The 16,017-nt window shown below is 42.5% G+C and overlaps 1 protein-coding gene across 3 annotated transcripts in view; it reads right to left on the reverse strand.

The window, feature by feature from the left end:
* Positions 1–16,017, reverse strand: part of LOC145354430 (G protein-coupled receptor kinase 5-like) — a 244,073-nt gene that overhangs the window by 82,867 nt on the left and 145,189 nt on the right. The window lies entirely within an intron of this gene.

A 16,017-nucleotide genomic window follows, 5' to 3' on the forward strand; every position in this document is an offset into this window, starting at 1 on the left:
TTAGAGAAGACAAACATTTTGTAATGGAAAATTATTGTCATGTCACACTAAGCCAGGGGCTTGGGGAAGCACACCCTACTCCATTCTGTTTCTTTAGGCGAATCAATAACCTGCAGATGTCATGTTTTTACCAAGAAGTTACGTGCCTAACTGAAAGACAGTGACCAAATCAATGTTAGAAATCAGAAACATATTTGGTTAGTAGATTAAAAAAAAGTCATACCCAATTTTTAAGATGGCAAAGCCAATAACCATTACTACATGACCGTACTAACGTCAACACCCCTCTTCTCTAATAGTGTAAGGTTTTTCTAGGATAGGGGAAAGGTTAGTTTATGTCCCAAAGGTTTATTTCTGATAAAGAAATAAAGTGCAATTCAACTGCCCCAAATCCAAATTACAATGAAACAGAGGCAGCAAAAATAGATGGAAAAATGCTAGAAAACTTAGGATTCCAAAAAAGTGAGCTTCTCATCCATCAAAAGTTGTTAATGCTTTGTAAAGCTTAATCTGTCCAATGACAGGAACTTGAAACATCTGTTTCCCCAACTGGACAGAAAACATATCTGATCCTGTGTTCTGCACAGTTAAAAGACTGGACGGAAATGACTTACTCAGTCTAGACCTACATTTCAAGTCTCACTCATGCAATTTGCACTTTTACAGTATAAACTCAAATTGGTCTCTTTACCTTAAAACAAAATGGAGTTGAGGGGTCAGGTGACCTTATCTTTCCTGCCAATACAAATGGAACTACAAGATCTCTCAGCTGATCTCCACGACTGCATAAGTTTAGAGAAACATTAAAATGTAAAAGGCCCTTCCTGTGTCTACTGGTGGCTGGCCCTTTTCCAAATAATTAAAGAAACTGGTTTCATAATACTGTACTTCAGACTTGCTGACCCCAGAGCTGAATGGGTGCGAAGAAACTCTATCATGATGATATATGAACCCCATTGTCTGACAATGGCCTTGGCATCAGAAACCATTTGTGAGGACAATGGGAAAGATGCTCTCATCACATGATATAAACAATGTTCCTGATAAGGAGATTTAATAAGGCACATCTTTGGGAGCAGAAATGGAGCAATGTCCAGGCCAGCGAAGAAATAAGACTCTGTCAAAGAAACAGCAACAGTCAGAGAATTTAGGTTGGCCTTGACCTCTCTACTTGAGGAACCAAACCAGGGTTTTGCTACAGCCTTTGAGTGAACCTTGTGTGGAGTGGAACATGAACAATCTGCTATTGCAGATGATGAATAGCAGTGAATCCATCTTCCTAAAGCTCCAGATCCTTTTCTTCAGGGGAACAAATGATTACGTGCTTGCATTTTTTTAAGACTTCACCCCAGGGAAAACAAGCGTAGTGGCGCTAGTAAGCAGGATTTTGACATCCCATCCTCTGACTTTGGCATAGGGCTGGATGGCATCCACTGCGAGGCATTCTCTGCATGGGCACTCAGCTCCTGCCAGCAGAGGTTGTCAGCAAAGAACAAAGAACAAGAACAAAGAAAATTACAGCACATGAACAGGCTCTTCGGCCCTCCATGCTGTCCAACTCAACTAAAACTCCCTACCCTTCCGGGGACCACATCCCTCCTTTTTCCCATCCTATTCTTGTATTTGTCAAGATGCCCCTTAAAAGTCATTATTGTATCCGCTTCCACCACCTCCTCCGGCAGCGAGTTCCAGGTACCCACTATCCTTTGGGTAAAAAACCTGCCTTGTACATCTCCTTTAAACCTTGCATTTTGCATCTTAAATCTATGCCCCCTAATAATTGACTCTTCTACCCTGGGAAAAGGACACTGACTATCCACTCTGTCCATGTCTCTCAATCTTGTAGACTTCTATCAGGCCGCCCCTCAATCTCTGTCATTTTAGTGACAAATCAAGCTTCTCCAATCTCTCCTCATAGCTAATGCCCTCCATAACAAGCAACATCCTACCTCCTACCTCCACATCCTTCTCCTACCTCCACATCCTTCTGGTACTGTGGTAACCAGAATTGAACACTACTCCAAGTGCTGCCTAACTAAGGTTCTATAAAGCTGCAACATGACATCATAGAAATCATAGAAACCTTACAGTACAGAAAGAGACCATTCGGCCCATTGAGTCTGTACCGACCACAATCCCACCCAGGCCCTAAACCCTTATCCCTATATATTTTACCCACTCATCCCTCTAACCTACACATCTCAGGACACTAAGAGGCAGTTTTAGTATGACCAATCAACTTAACCTGCACATCTTTGGATGTGACAATTTTTAAACTCAATGCCCCGGCCATGAAGGCAAGCATGCTGTATGCCTTCTCGACTTTCTCCACCTGCGTTGCCTCTTTCATTGACCTGTGTGCCTGTATATCCAGATCCCTCTGCCTATCAATACTCCATTTACTGCATATTTCCTATCTGTATCAGGCCTTCGAAAATGCATTACCTCACATTTGTCCGGATTGAAGTCCATCTGTCTTCTCCTCACCCAAGTCTCCAACCGATCTATAGTCTGCTGTATCCTCTGAGGGTCCACATCACTATCCGCAAATCCATCAACCTTTGTGTCATCTGCAAACTTACTAATCAAACCAGTTACATTTTCCTCCAAATCATTTATATATATTACAAATAGCAATGGTCCCAGCATTGATCCCTGAGGAATGCTACTTGTCACAGCTCTCCATTCAGAAATGCACCCTTCCACTGCTACTCTGTCTTCCATGACTGCCCAATGCCAGCATCTCCATCTCTATGACCGAGCCAGTTCTGTATCTACCTTGCCAGTTCATCCCTGATCCCATCCAACTTCACCTTCTGCACCAGTCTGCCATGAGGGACCTTGTCCAAGGCCTTACAATCGTCCATGTCAACAACATCCACTGCCCTATCCTCAGCAATCATCTTCGTCACTTTCTCGAAAGACCCGATCAAGTAGTGAGACACAACCTCCCCTTCACAAAACCATGTTACCTCTCGCTAATACGTCCACTTATTTCCAAGTGGGAACAAATCCTGTCTTGAAGAATCATCCCCAATAATTTCCCTACCACTGATATAAGGCTCACGAGCCTGTAATTACCTGGATTATTCTTGCTATCCTTCATAAACAAAGGAACAACAGTGGCTGTTTTCCAATCTTCTGGGACCTCGCCTGTAGCCAGTGAAGTTAAGAATTTCTCCCAAGGTCCCAGCAATTTCCTCCCTTGCCTCTCTCAGTATTATGGGGTATATCCCACCAGGCCTTGGGGATTTGTCTACTTAATGTTTATCAAGAATCCCAATACCTGCTTTTTGATCGCAATACGACTCATCCTATCTACACACCTTTTCCCAGGCTCATCATCCACCAAGTCCTTCTCTTTGGTGAATACTGACGCAAAGTACATTTAATACATCGCCCATTTCCTCTGGCTCCACGCATAGATTCCCTTTCCATCCTTGAGAGGGCCAACCCTCTCCCTGGATACCCTCTTCCTCTTTATATATGTATAAAAAGTCGTGGGATTTTCCTTAATCCTGCTGACCAATGCTTTTTCATGACCCCTTTTAGCCCTCCTTAATCCTTGCTTAAGTTTCTTTGTTTTCCTTGTATCCTACACTTGCTTCGTGTGTTCCCAGCCTCCTAGCTTTGACAAATGCTTCCTTTTTCTCTTTGACTAGGCTCACAATATCTCTCGTTATCCAAAGTTCCCAAAACTTGCCATACTTGTCCTTCATCCTTACGGGAATGTGCCGGTCCTGAATCCCTATCAACTTAGGCTTGAAAGCTTCCCACATGCTGATTTACCCGCAAACATCCGCCCGCAGTCCACATTCTTCAGTTCCTGCCTAATATTGTTGTACTTAGCCTTCCCCCAGTTTAACCACCTTCACTTGAAGACTACACTTTTCTTTGTCCACCAGTACCTTAAAACTTATTGAATTGTGGTCACTGTTTCTGAACTGCTCCCCTACTGAAACATCGAACACTTGGCCGGACTCATTCCCCAATATCAGGTCCAGTATGGCCCTTTCCCTAGTTGGACTATCTACATATTGTTTCAAGAAGCCCTCCTGATGATCCTTACAAACTCTGCCCTATCCACACCCCTAGCACTAAATGGGTCCCAGTCAATATAGGGGAAGTTAAAATCTCCCACCATAACAACCCTGTTACTTTTACACCTTGCCAAAATCTGCCTACATATCTGTTCCTCTATCTCCTGCTGGCTGTTGGGTGGCCTATAATAAACCCTCAACATTGTGACTACACCCTTCCTATTTCCTGCACAGGAGGAAGTGGCTATGGGTGAAGACTAAAGCTCTGAGCTGAGCGGAGGGAGGAGAGCAAGTAGTAGTAGTTCTGAACTTGTGAATTACAATGTGGAGGAGCCAAGGCCACAAATAGAGCAGCCCAGCCCCCCCAACCCGATGGTGGCTAGAGAAACAGGATGTGGAAGTGGAGCAGGCATTCAGCTGCTGGAGAACTAAGCAGGCCACCTAGCAAGAACGTCCAAATTTTGGAAGCCACAAGGGGAGAAAATTCTCCTCCTGTCTGGCAGCTGAGGTAATGTGGTTCTTGTAATTGTGGAAAATTAACAATTGGAGCTCCATCACTCGGTCCCTGTTACTCAGAGATAAAGAGTTAAGATTTTGGTGGTATCCTGATGGATATCAATGCCTTCTGTGAATAGTTTGTTTCTTGGAGTTCAGCTTTTCCAATAGGTACAGATTGGGTGGCATGGTGGCACAGTGGTTGGCACTGCTGCCTTGCAGAACCAGGGTTTGATTCCTGGCTTGGATCACTGCCTGTATGGAGTCTGCACGCATCTTTGTGGGTTTCTTCTGGGTGCTCCGGTTTCCTCCCACAGTCCAAAAGACGTGCAGGTTAGATGCATTGGTTATCATAAATTCTCCCTCAGTGCACACGTACAGGTGTTGGAGTGTGATGAATAGGGGATTTTCATGTAATTTCATTACGTTGTTAATATAAACCTACTTATGACATAAATAAATATAAAACAAAACTTTGGTGTCGGCAGAACAAAGGATCCCCATTTTATTACATTAGTGCAACTTGAATCACACAACATAAGTATGACAAAGAACTCTCAAACTCTTAACACCTAAAAGCATGTTACCGTTTGTAATCACAATATTTTCTTGAATGTGTGTGCGCGTGCCTGTATAATAATGTGAGTAGGCGTGGTTACATATATATTAGAGTGTTGAAAAATAAGTTTTAAATAAATAAGATAAATGTTTATGAGGAAACCTGACATTTGCCTGTTCTAGGCCATTACGGCACTTAGTGGGATAGGGGTTAAGCATATTTTTTCTTTTTATAACATGCTGTCTTTGGTCAGTCACGAGCTGGAAAAGGGGAAACACCTCCATCATCTCTCCCCAGGACATTCATAACATTATAAAGCTACAGCTGGGTTGACAATAGGGAGGAAAGCAAGTTGTGAGGTGGACACAAAGAGTTTACAAAAGGATAGAGAGGTTAAGTAAAAAGGTTAAAATCTGAATGCTGCTGTATAGCATAGGAAAATGTGAGGTTGTCCACCTTGGCAGAAAAAACAGAAAAGCAGATGATTTAAGAACATAAGAACATAAGAAATAGGAGCAGGAGTAGGCCATCTAGCCCTTCGAGCCTGCCCCGCCATTCAATAAGATCATGGCTGATCTGTCACTGCTCAGTTCCACTTTCCCGCCCTCTCCCCATAACCCTTAATCCCCTCTCTTATCAAAAACCCATCAACCCGCGTCTTAAAAATATTTAGCGAGGCAGCCTCCACCACTTCAACGGGCAGAGAATTCCAGAGATTCACCACCCTTTGAGTGAAGAAGTTCCTCCTCAACTCCGTTCTAAACCGCCCCCCTTTTATCTTGAGGCTGTGCCCCCTAGTCCTACTGTCTTTTTTGAGCGGGAAGAGTCTCTCCACCTCTATCCTATCCATCCCATTCATCATCTTATACGTCTCAATGAGATCTCCCCTCATTCATCTAAACTCTAACGAGTACAAGCCCAGTTTATTCAGCCTCTCCTCATAGCTCAACCCCCTCAACTCCGGTATCAGCCTAGTAAACCTCCTCTGCACTCCCTCCAAGGCCAAAATATCTTTGCGCAGGTGCGGCGCCCAAAACTGCACACAGTACTCCAGCTGCGGCCTCACCAATGCCCTATACAGCTGCAGCAAGACCTCCCTACTTTTGCAGAATGCCGTTTTGCAGAGGGATCTGGGTGTCCTCTTACATGGATCATAAGAAGTTAACATACAGGTACAGCAAGTAATTAGGAAAGCAAATGGAATTTTAGGTTGTATGGAAACGGGGATGGAGTATAATGGGAGGGAACTCTTGCTACAGCCATACAGGATGTTGGTGAGACTACACCTAGAGTACTGCATTCAATTTGTTTCCTTACTTAAGGAGAGATATTCTTGCATCGGAGAAAGTTTAGAGAAAGTTCACTAGATTGATTCTTGGGATGAAAAGATTGTCTATGAGGAAAGGTGGGGTCTATACACTTGGGCATTTAAAAAAAAGAGGTTATCTTATTGAAAGATACAAGATTCTGAAGTTGACTGAGCAGATGCTAAAGAGGATATTTCTCCTCATGGGGTAATCTAGAACTAGGAGACAGTTTCCCATTTAAGGGTATCCCAAATAAGAGGGAGATGAGGAGGAATTTCTTCTTTCAGATAGCCATTAACCTTTAGAATTTTCTAATTCAGACAGCAATGGAGGCTGGGTCATTGAATATATTCAAGAACGAGTTCGACAGATTTTTGATCTACAAGGGTATCAGGCGTCCTGGGCAGCAGGCTGGAAAGTGGAGTTAAGGTCACAATCAGATCAGCCATGATCAATCTTGATATACTGAACACAGAGCAAGCTCCAGGGAAGCAAAAGGCCTACTCCTGGTCTTAGATCCTATATGTCAACACTTGACAAGATCATAGAATCCCAAAAGTGCAGAATGAGGACATTTGGCTGACTGCGTCTGCATCCCTGCACAGTTACTGTGGCTAATCAAAGAAAAAAAGAGAACAAAGAGAATTACAGCACAAGAACAGGCCCTTTGGCCCTCCAACCCTTTACCAACCACGCTGCCCTACAGAACTAAAACACCCTATTCTTCCGGGACCCATATCCTTCTATTCCCATCCTATTCATGCATTTATCAAGATGCCCTTAAAAGTCAGATCCACCCAACCTACATATCTTTGGACACTAAGGGGCAATTTAGCATGACCAATCAGCCTAACATGCACATCTTTGGTCTGCAAGAGGAAATCAGAGCACCCAGAGGAAACCCACGCAGACACAGGGAGAATGTGCAAACTCCACACAGACAGTCTGCCAAGGTTGACGTCATACCCAGCTCCCTGGCGCTGAGATGCCAATGCTAAGCACCATTCCACCCTCTAAACAGTATTGATCAGAGCCAGGAAAGCAGGTACAATGAGGACAGACAGAGTTCAGCTTTAAGTTCTGGTCTCTGCAGTTGATCTTCTACCCAGGTACCATTCCACTAAAAACAGCTTTCCCAAAGCTCTCCCCAATAAAAAAAAATCACAGACTACGCTTTGCATATTAAAATCCAAACATTGAGCTGATCATCACACGTTACATCAGGGCTGCTACAGCTTGCAGTTCACTGCATTCTACGCTCACAGATACATGAACACAAGTTTCATATCAACCAACAAGTTTAGTTAATGGAACTTTCTTTTACTTGCCTCTGACTGCCCCCTATTATGCAACTTGGCAGGATTCCACATGGAAAACTAGTTACAGCATTTGATTACTTAATTAGCAGTGCGCTGATGTTCTGATTGTAGTCAAAATTTACAAATCACACACACCATTTCTTCCCCAGTCTGCTAAATGTCATGAAGCATTGCCTCAAACTGAAACAATCAGGGTGTTTCATTAACAAATGAAAAACAGCATTAGAAACAGCATTTACTGAAAAAAATAAACTGACTTAGGAGATCAAATGGAAAGAGTGCTTTAGTGACCTTAATGGTTATGGATTTTACACATTCCAAAATCTGAAGGAAATATCTGCCACTTTACACAATCCAGCTGTTGTCTATGATGGAGCTGAGAAATAGGTTTGATAACAAGCCAGAGATCAGAACATTACTTTTTCCATCTTAACATTTCCTGTGAAGTTTGCATTTTTGTAGACTTGTGCTGCAATGTTATACAATCCATCACTGTTTGAAATAGCTGGCTGCAACAGAAGATTAAGTTCATTTTATCAGACCACCTGGCCATTATCTTTCCTAAATTTGCTTTAATGCTATTCCATTTGTTTGTACCTCATATACCATTACCTCCTGTTCTATTCTACCGTAATCACTTGGTCAAACACCTCATTTAGAATTTATTCGAAGAACAAAGAAAATTACAGCCTTTTGGCCCCCCAAGCCTGCACTGACCATGCTGCCCGACTGAACTAAAACCCCCTATCCTTCCGGGGACCATATCCCTCTCATTCCCATCCTATTCATGTACTTGTCAATTCGTCCCTTAAAAGTCACTACCGTATTCACTTCTGCTACCTCTCCCGGCAACGAGTTCCAGGCACCCACTACTCTCTGTGTAAAAAATCTGCCTCGTGTATCTCCTTTAAACTTTGCCCCTCACACCTTAAACCCATGCCACCTAATAACTGACTCTTCCACCCTGGGAAAAAGCTTCTGACTATCCAAGAAAGCTTCTGACTATCCACCTTAAACTACTACCTGACTACTCCATCCTTAAAGTTACAAAGCCAATGCTCAGAGTGGACCGGGTGGACCCGAATCCATTCCTTGCTTGCTCCAAAACGCAAATTCATAAGAACATAAGAAATAGGAGCAGGAGTAGGCCATCTAGCCCTTCGAGCCTGCCCCGCCATTCAATAAGATCATGGCTGATCTGTCACTGCTCAGTTCCACTTTCCCGCCCTCTCCCCATAACCCTTAATCCCCTCTCTTATCAAAAACCCATCAACCCGCGTCTTAAAAATATTTAGCGAGGCAGCCTCCACCACTTCAACGGGCAGAGAATTCCAGAGATTCACCACCCTTTGAGTGAAGAAGTTCCTCCTCAACTCCGTTCTAAACCGCCCCCCTTTTATCTTGAGGCTGTGCCCCCTAGTCCTACTGTCTTTTTTGAGCGGGAAGAGTCTCTCCACCTCTATCCTATCCATCCCATTCATCATCTTATACATCTCAATGAGATCTCCCCTCATTCTTCTAAACTCTAACAAAGAATTTAATCAGTCATGATGCAGATCAAAACATTGTGTGGTTCTTCTGTGCTGAAGATAGTGCAAAATTGCTTACTTTATTTTCAAAATCCAATTGAATCCAATTCCTGGTTCCCTCAAGGGAGATGAACAAGATCCAAGCTGACAAAACAAGGTTTTGCACCCCAAGTTGGGCTTGATCTAAAGCTTGAGCTTAGCCATAAGTATTTACCAGAACACTAACTCCCCAGCCCAGCTAGATTAGAGGCATGGGAATGCTTTTACAGAAAATAAAGTAAGCAATTTTGCACTATCTTCAGCACAAAAGAACCACACAATGTTTTGATCTGCATCATGACTGATTAAAATAATGAGTACCATGTGTACATGTAGATTAAAGACCAATTATAGCAACAGGCCCAAGATCAGAGATTTGAAAAGGTTTTACATATAACATTCTTCTTTCTTACGTGAGAACATAAAAATGGCATAATTTTCCAAGAACATCACACCACTGCTGAATGGGCAATGCAACCAGAACCTCTCAAAGTTGTCACAGTAAAAAGTGATTAGATTATCTTATGGCAACTGCATTTCAAAGTGTTTTGTCTGGAGTATTTCTCTGAAGAATGGTACTTCATAATTGGAGCTCAGGAGTGTTTGTGTTATTGTCCATTTACTAGCTGCCAATTAATGTGACAAAGGCACTTTAGTGCATCGTGAAATGGCATATTCCCTACTATTTTATATGCCTTTCTAAACATAGATCAGCAAGTCTCTAGTTTATAGCTCTAAAATAATGATTAACCTAAATGTGTAAACATTCAGATTGGCCTTGCTGGTGGATGTGGCCCTGTTCCTGTCCTCATTATGCCACTCTCCGAATAGTCAGGAATGCTGGTCTGTAAAGATCAGAGATTTGAAAAGGTTTTACAAATAACATTCTTCTTTCTTACGTGAGAACATAAAAATGGCATAATTTTCCAAGAACATCACACCACTGCTGAATGGGCAATGCAACCAGAACCTCTCAAAGTTGTCACAGTAAAAAGTGAGTAAGCTATAGGGAAGAAAAGAATTCCAACTAGGAGCCCGGACCACACTTAAATAAAGTAACCCCCAATTAACTGAAGGGTTTCCTCAAATTTTAAATTGAGATAAGTGGAGGTATTTTTGTTTGCCAGCAACTGAAGGGGTCAGGAACATGATGGGTTGGCGCATTTCCACTTCCGTGCTGCCACTGGGGAGAGAGAAGGGGAGGTTTATCGGCTTCCCCTCCCTCCAATTAAATTAGCTCATTTAAGGGATCAGCTGTGTTTGTATTTCACATTGAGGAAAACCCTATTTAGAAATTTCACCGACAGCCATGTAAATCAGCACCAGCATATTTATAGCACTGCCACAAGAGAGTCTGCAAATGTAAGGGGCAATCTTTATTTCAGAGATGTTTTTAATAACGACTTAGCCTGATGAGAAACTGTGGCAGATTGAAACTAGCATTATTCCTCATTACCTTTTAATAGTCTGCCCAGTGCGAGGAGACTAAGACCTTCACCGTGTGTTTTTTCTTTATATAAAGTATAGGAGATATGCTCACTGTTATCTCAAAAAACTGAATTTATGTTTGTCTGTGACCTCAAACAAAGGAACTACCTGGCAGTGTCATTGAAAATTGCACTTCTTTAGCTCTAATAAGACACTTGGACCCCCTCCCCTATAGGGCACACAGGCCAAATTCAAAGAGAGCTATACAAAGGCCAACTGCATTTCATAGCCCAGACATGCTTGGACAAAGGGCCCCACAACCTTCCTTCAATTTTTAATGGTTGAGACATTTAACAATCTCAGGAACCCAGATGAGGGATATACACCCTTGGTCAAAGATAGTACAAAGGGGTGGGAGTCATGTACCTGTAGTTTGTGGAACCAATAATATTGTCTTGACTACCTTGCATTAAGTTGACCTTTCTTTACACCTTAACTATAACTGTAACACTACATTCTGCACTCCCCTTCTTCTCTACAAACAGTATGCTTTGTCTGTATAATGTGCAAGAAGTAATACTTTTCATTGTATACCAACACATGTGACAACAATAAATCAAATCAAATTCTGCAAAGTCAGTCTGCTACTTCACCTTCTAACCAGCAGCATGACAGATAAGAAGCTTGGGCTCAGGTTGGACATCTGGCCCTATCTACACTGCTTCTATTGGAAAGTCTGTACTAGAAATTTGATTCATCTCTGCACGCTTATCTCAGCATCACTGGAAAACTGAATTATCCAGCATTGGTTTTCAACCTGCTGAGCTCCATGAAGGCATACCTGATTGGGCTTGGGTTCTGAAACACACATGAAATGATATTTCTTTTCTCTATGTTCTTCGCACTGTAAATATTTCTTTTCTCTATCTCTCTTTTACTGCATAAATGCAAAGTTGCAATGTTGCGACCCTCCTCCCACAGTTTAAGAGTTTGCAAGTAAATTAACACTTTTGAGTTCATCCTACATCAACTTTGCTGTGGGGTTATTAATAAAAACTTGAATCACACCCAAACTGAGGGACTGGGAAATACTCCACACTCATAATGGGGGAAGCAAATCAAAACACCTTTCTGTTTGCGGAAGGGTGGTGAGAGGAGAAATTTATGCTGTTTAAATTAATCCCCTTTTTGTCTGTAACACCAGTTAGGTAATTCCATAGATTTTCGCCAAACAATAGCACAGTGGCACAGTCGTTAGCGCTCCTGCTTCACAGCTCCAGGGACTGGGGTTCAAATCCATCTTCGGATGACTATGTGGAATTTGCACATTGTCTGCGTGGGTTTCCTCCGGGTGCTCCAGTTTCCTCCCACAGCACAAAGATGTGGGGGGTTAGGTGGATTGGCCATGCTAAATTGCCCCTTAGTGTTCAAAGACGTGAAGGTTAGATGGATTAGCCATGGTAAAATGTATGGGTTTATGGGGATAGGATAGGGGAGAGGGCCTGAGAGTTGGAGCAGACTCAATGGGCTAAATGGCCTCTTCTGCACTGCAGGGGTTCTATGATCTTAATGTTTATAAAAAGGGAAATGTAACATAAAATCAAGTTATATTCCAAATATTCTTTATATACAATGTACCTAATTCTTAATAAAAGGTGATTGCGTTTTGAGAGTATCCAACTAACAAAACAGAAAGAATCACCAGGGAGGCCATCTCGAGTCAATACTGGGAACAGAACTTCAGATTTTTAATACTATTATGCAGAATTAAATTGTTTCATCTCCACATATAATAAGTACATCTGGAACTGGGAACCACAAAGAGAAAACAGAGGTGATTTCTGTTAGCTTCAGTTTAATGAAGAAATAAATAAGTTCATAAATAAACAGCCTCCCATCCATTGCCTCTGTCTACACTTGCTGCTGCCTCGGCAAAGGAGCCAGCATAATCAAGGACCCCACGCCATCCCGGACATTCTCTCTTCCACCAGGAGAAAGACAAAAGTCTGAGATCATGTACCAACCAACTCAAGAACAGCTTCTTCCCTGCTGCCAACAGACTTCTGAATGGACTTACCTTGCATTAAGTTGATCTTTCTCTACACCCTGACTTTGACTGTAACACTATATCCTGCACTCTCTATTTTCCTTTTCTATGAATGGTATGCTTTGTCTGTGTAGCGCGCAAGAAACAATACTTTTCACTGTATACTAATACATGTGACAATAATAAATCAAATCAAATTCAAAGTCAAAAGTTCGGTTACCACTACTTTGTTTCAGATGGGGGCAATTTCCAATTCACCAAAAGCAAAGCCTTAATTAATGAGAAAGCCCATTGCTTCATATGGAAATCTGTGCAAAACAGTCCTACAAGCTAGCATCTGGAAAGAAAAAAAACACCTTGCCTATAATACAGCAACTTTATTATGACTCTCACATAATCAATTTCTTTGAAAGCTATAAATTCGGCAAATCCAGCAGCAATTTTTCACACAGCCGACTGTATTAAGTCGGCAATCATTAATTAACTTAAACTCATCCATCTTTTGCCCAGCGTGAAAGGCAAGGTCTGACCTGGCAACATTTACATATATAAAAAAAGTGAAAATGAGATTATACAATTATTAATCCAAGTCCATTGCAATTATACCTCATCCATATTGCTCAAAAAATACAACCACGTTAGAAGAGTATGATTTTAACAAAGCTCCATAGGAAAGTGAGACTCATACTATATTCAGGTGACAAGCAAATTATCACTGATTACGTAAAACCTGATTGATGTTAATGTTACACTGCTCTCAAAGCCAGTTGAATTGGTCTCAGAGAGGTTAAAAATCTTCATACGGTTGCAGAAAATGTGATCTTGTTCTTTCAATTATTGCCCAAATATTTTCTTTGGATAAGAATAAGACGGAATTTTAAAACATGTTATTTAGCTACAAGAGATTTAATTGCAACATTCAGCTCTTTCCAATCAGCACATCAACCCACCTAACCTCCACAGTTTTGGACACTAAGGGGCAATTTAGCATGGCCAATCCATATAACCTACACATCTTTGGCTGCTATTTTACATCCCCTCAGTGATTTATATAGCAATAGAATCATGACAGTGCAGAAGGAGCCCATGCGGCCCCGAAAGCCTGCATTGGCAATAATCCCATCAAGGCCCTATCCCCATAACCCCATGTTTTTACCCTGCTAATCTCGCCAACACTAAAGGGCAATTAGCATGGCCAATCCACCTAAGCTATACATCTTTGGGCACCAAGGTGCAATTTAGCACAGCCAATTCAGCTAACCTGCACATCTTTGGACTGAGAGAGGAAACCAGAGCACCCAGAGAAAGCCCGCACAAAAACAGGCAGAACGCACAAACTTCAGACAGTCACCCGAAGCTGGAATTGAACCCGGATTCCTGACGCTGTGAGGCAGCAGTGCTAACCACCGTGCCACCCAACCTGTACCTGGAAGATGCACCACTAACATATGCTAACACCAGAACCAACTACTGTGCTCATGTAGGATTATTGTTAACTATACATGCAGCTCACCATTTGGAAAAAATGTACAAATAGCTATTGTCAGATTCAAAATTCCACCTTAGTTTTCATGGTGCTTCAGTTCTCAATGTGCATTCAGAATTTCATTAATTATTTTGTTTAGAATTAAATAATGGCTTGTGTTCCATTATTAAATCTTTTCCTCTTTCCCCTTCAGTCTTCTAGCTAATTTTTTTATTCTTCCTTTAGAATCTCTACACTGCAGGTGGCGGCTATTTGGCCCATCGAGTCTGCATCAACAACAATCGAGCCCAGGCCCTAGCCCCTATATTTACTCTGCTAATCCCCCGGCACTAAGGGGATGTTTAGCAAGACCAATCCGCCTAACGTGCACATGTTTGGAGTATGGGAGGAAACTGGAGCACTCAGAGGAAACTCACGCAGGCACGGGGAGAATGTACAAACTCCACACAGGCAGTGACCCCAGGCCGGAACTGAACCTGGGTCCCTGGTGCTGTGACCCACATCACCCTTGCTTGGCTGGAGAACTGAAGCTGGGTTGTTTGGTCAATGAAAATTGTGGTTGCGCAGTGAGGGGTGCATGGAGATTATGAAAATAATAGGAATGAAACTAAGTCATTGAATATTTTAAAATTCCAATATATGACATAATGTAATTTTTCAAGCTTCCTGTAATGCAAATAAAACAAGTAACTTATTTGCAAGTTTGATTAACCCCACGATCCAGTTTGGGAATTTCATTTCCACATACGCAAAATGAAGGTGAATTTTTAACTGAAAGGTTAAGAAGAGCTGTCTCCTTTGTAGCAGCTTTTCTTAGCTACTGTTTCTGAACTTGAGGTGATCATGTAGCATTTGTGTTGCACATTATAACTTGTTCACTACATCCAACATGTACACAGAATCATAGAATCCCTACAGTGCACTTTCAAAGAGCACAGAGAATGAACACCCCCTCCTCCCAATATACATGTTAGGAACCTCCTCACAAATATCAGGGTCTCCCCATCCCCCCAACAGTGGGGCGATGCCCCCCTCCTGGCAGGCATTGTGGCGACCCCCAACCCTCCCACTCTACAGCATTGGGCAATCCCACCCACCCCACAACCTTCCCTCTACTACCACCATTGCATTCTCAGGGACATCAGCCTTCGACATCACATACAAAGGGAACTTTCCTGTTGGGCCAATCACTGTCCCTGCACAGGTTGGTACTGCCAGGGCACTGCCCAGGCATTACCCCTCCCCCAGGGGCAATAAATTACCTTTGTACCTCTGGGGTGGGGTGGGGTGGGGGGGGAGGAGGAATTCCTTGACTGAATCACGAGGTGAAAAGACTGTTGTAAACCTCACCGATGTGACATCCCATCAGCAAGGTTTGAATGTTCAATGATGGGGATCATGTGGCTTGGGCGAAGCTGGCTGATGACATTACAATGCATGCAAAATCATTCAACTGAAGTTCTCTCCCTTTGTTGGTGTAAAACTTGTGACATCGCCAGTGAGATCTCATTTCCCAACTATCTCTATATTTTCCACCCGTGTTGTTGATCCCACAGACCTGCGCTCAAAAATTGCCCGCACAAGGTATTCTTATGAACACAAGGGGACCAAATGTTCCTGTCCCACCCACCACGGGAATCATAGCGTGCTGGACATGGGTCATGCAAAGGTCCACTAACCTAGGGTGGAATTTTCCAGCTTTGGCTGGAAAGTCCTGCCCTGGGAGTCACAAAATATTGTCCATAGTATCACAAAAGTCTATAGGTTG

Source organism: Carcharhinus amblyrhynchos, chromosome 17 (genome assembly GCF_965287045.1).
Source record: "Carcharhinus amblyrhynchos chromosome 17, sCarAmb.v2.hapA, whole genome shotgun sequence".
Taxonomy (NCBI): domain Eukaryota; kingdom Metazoa; phylum Chordata; class Chondrichthyes; order Carcharhiniformes; family Carcharhinidae; genus Carcharhinus; species Carcharhinus amblyrhynchos.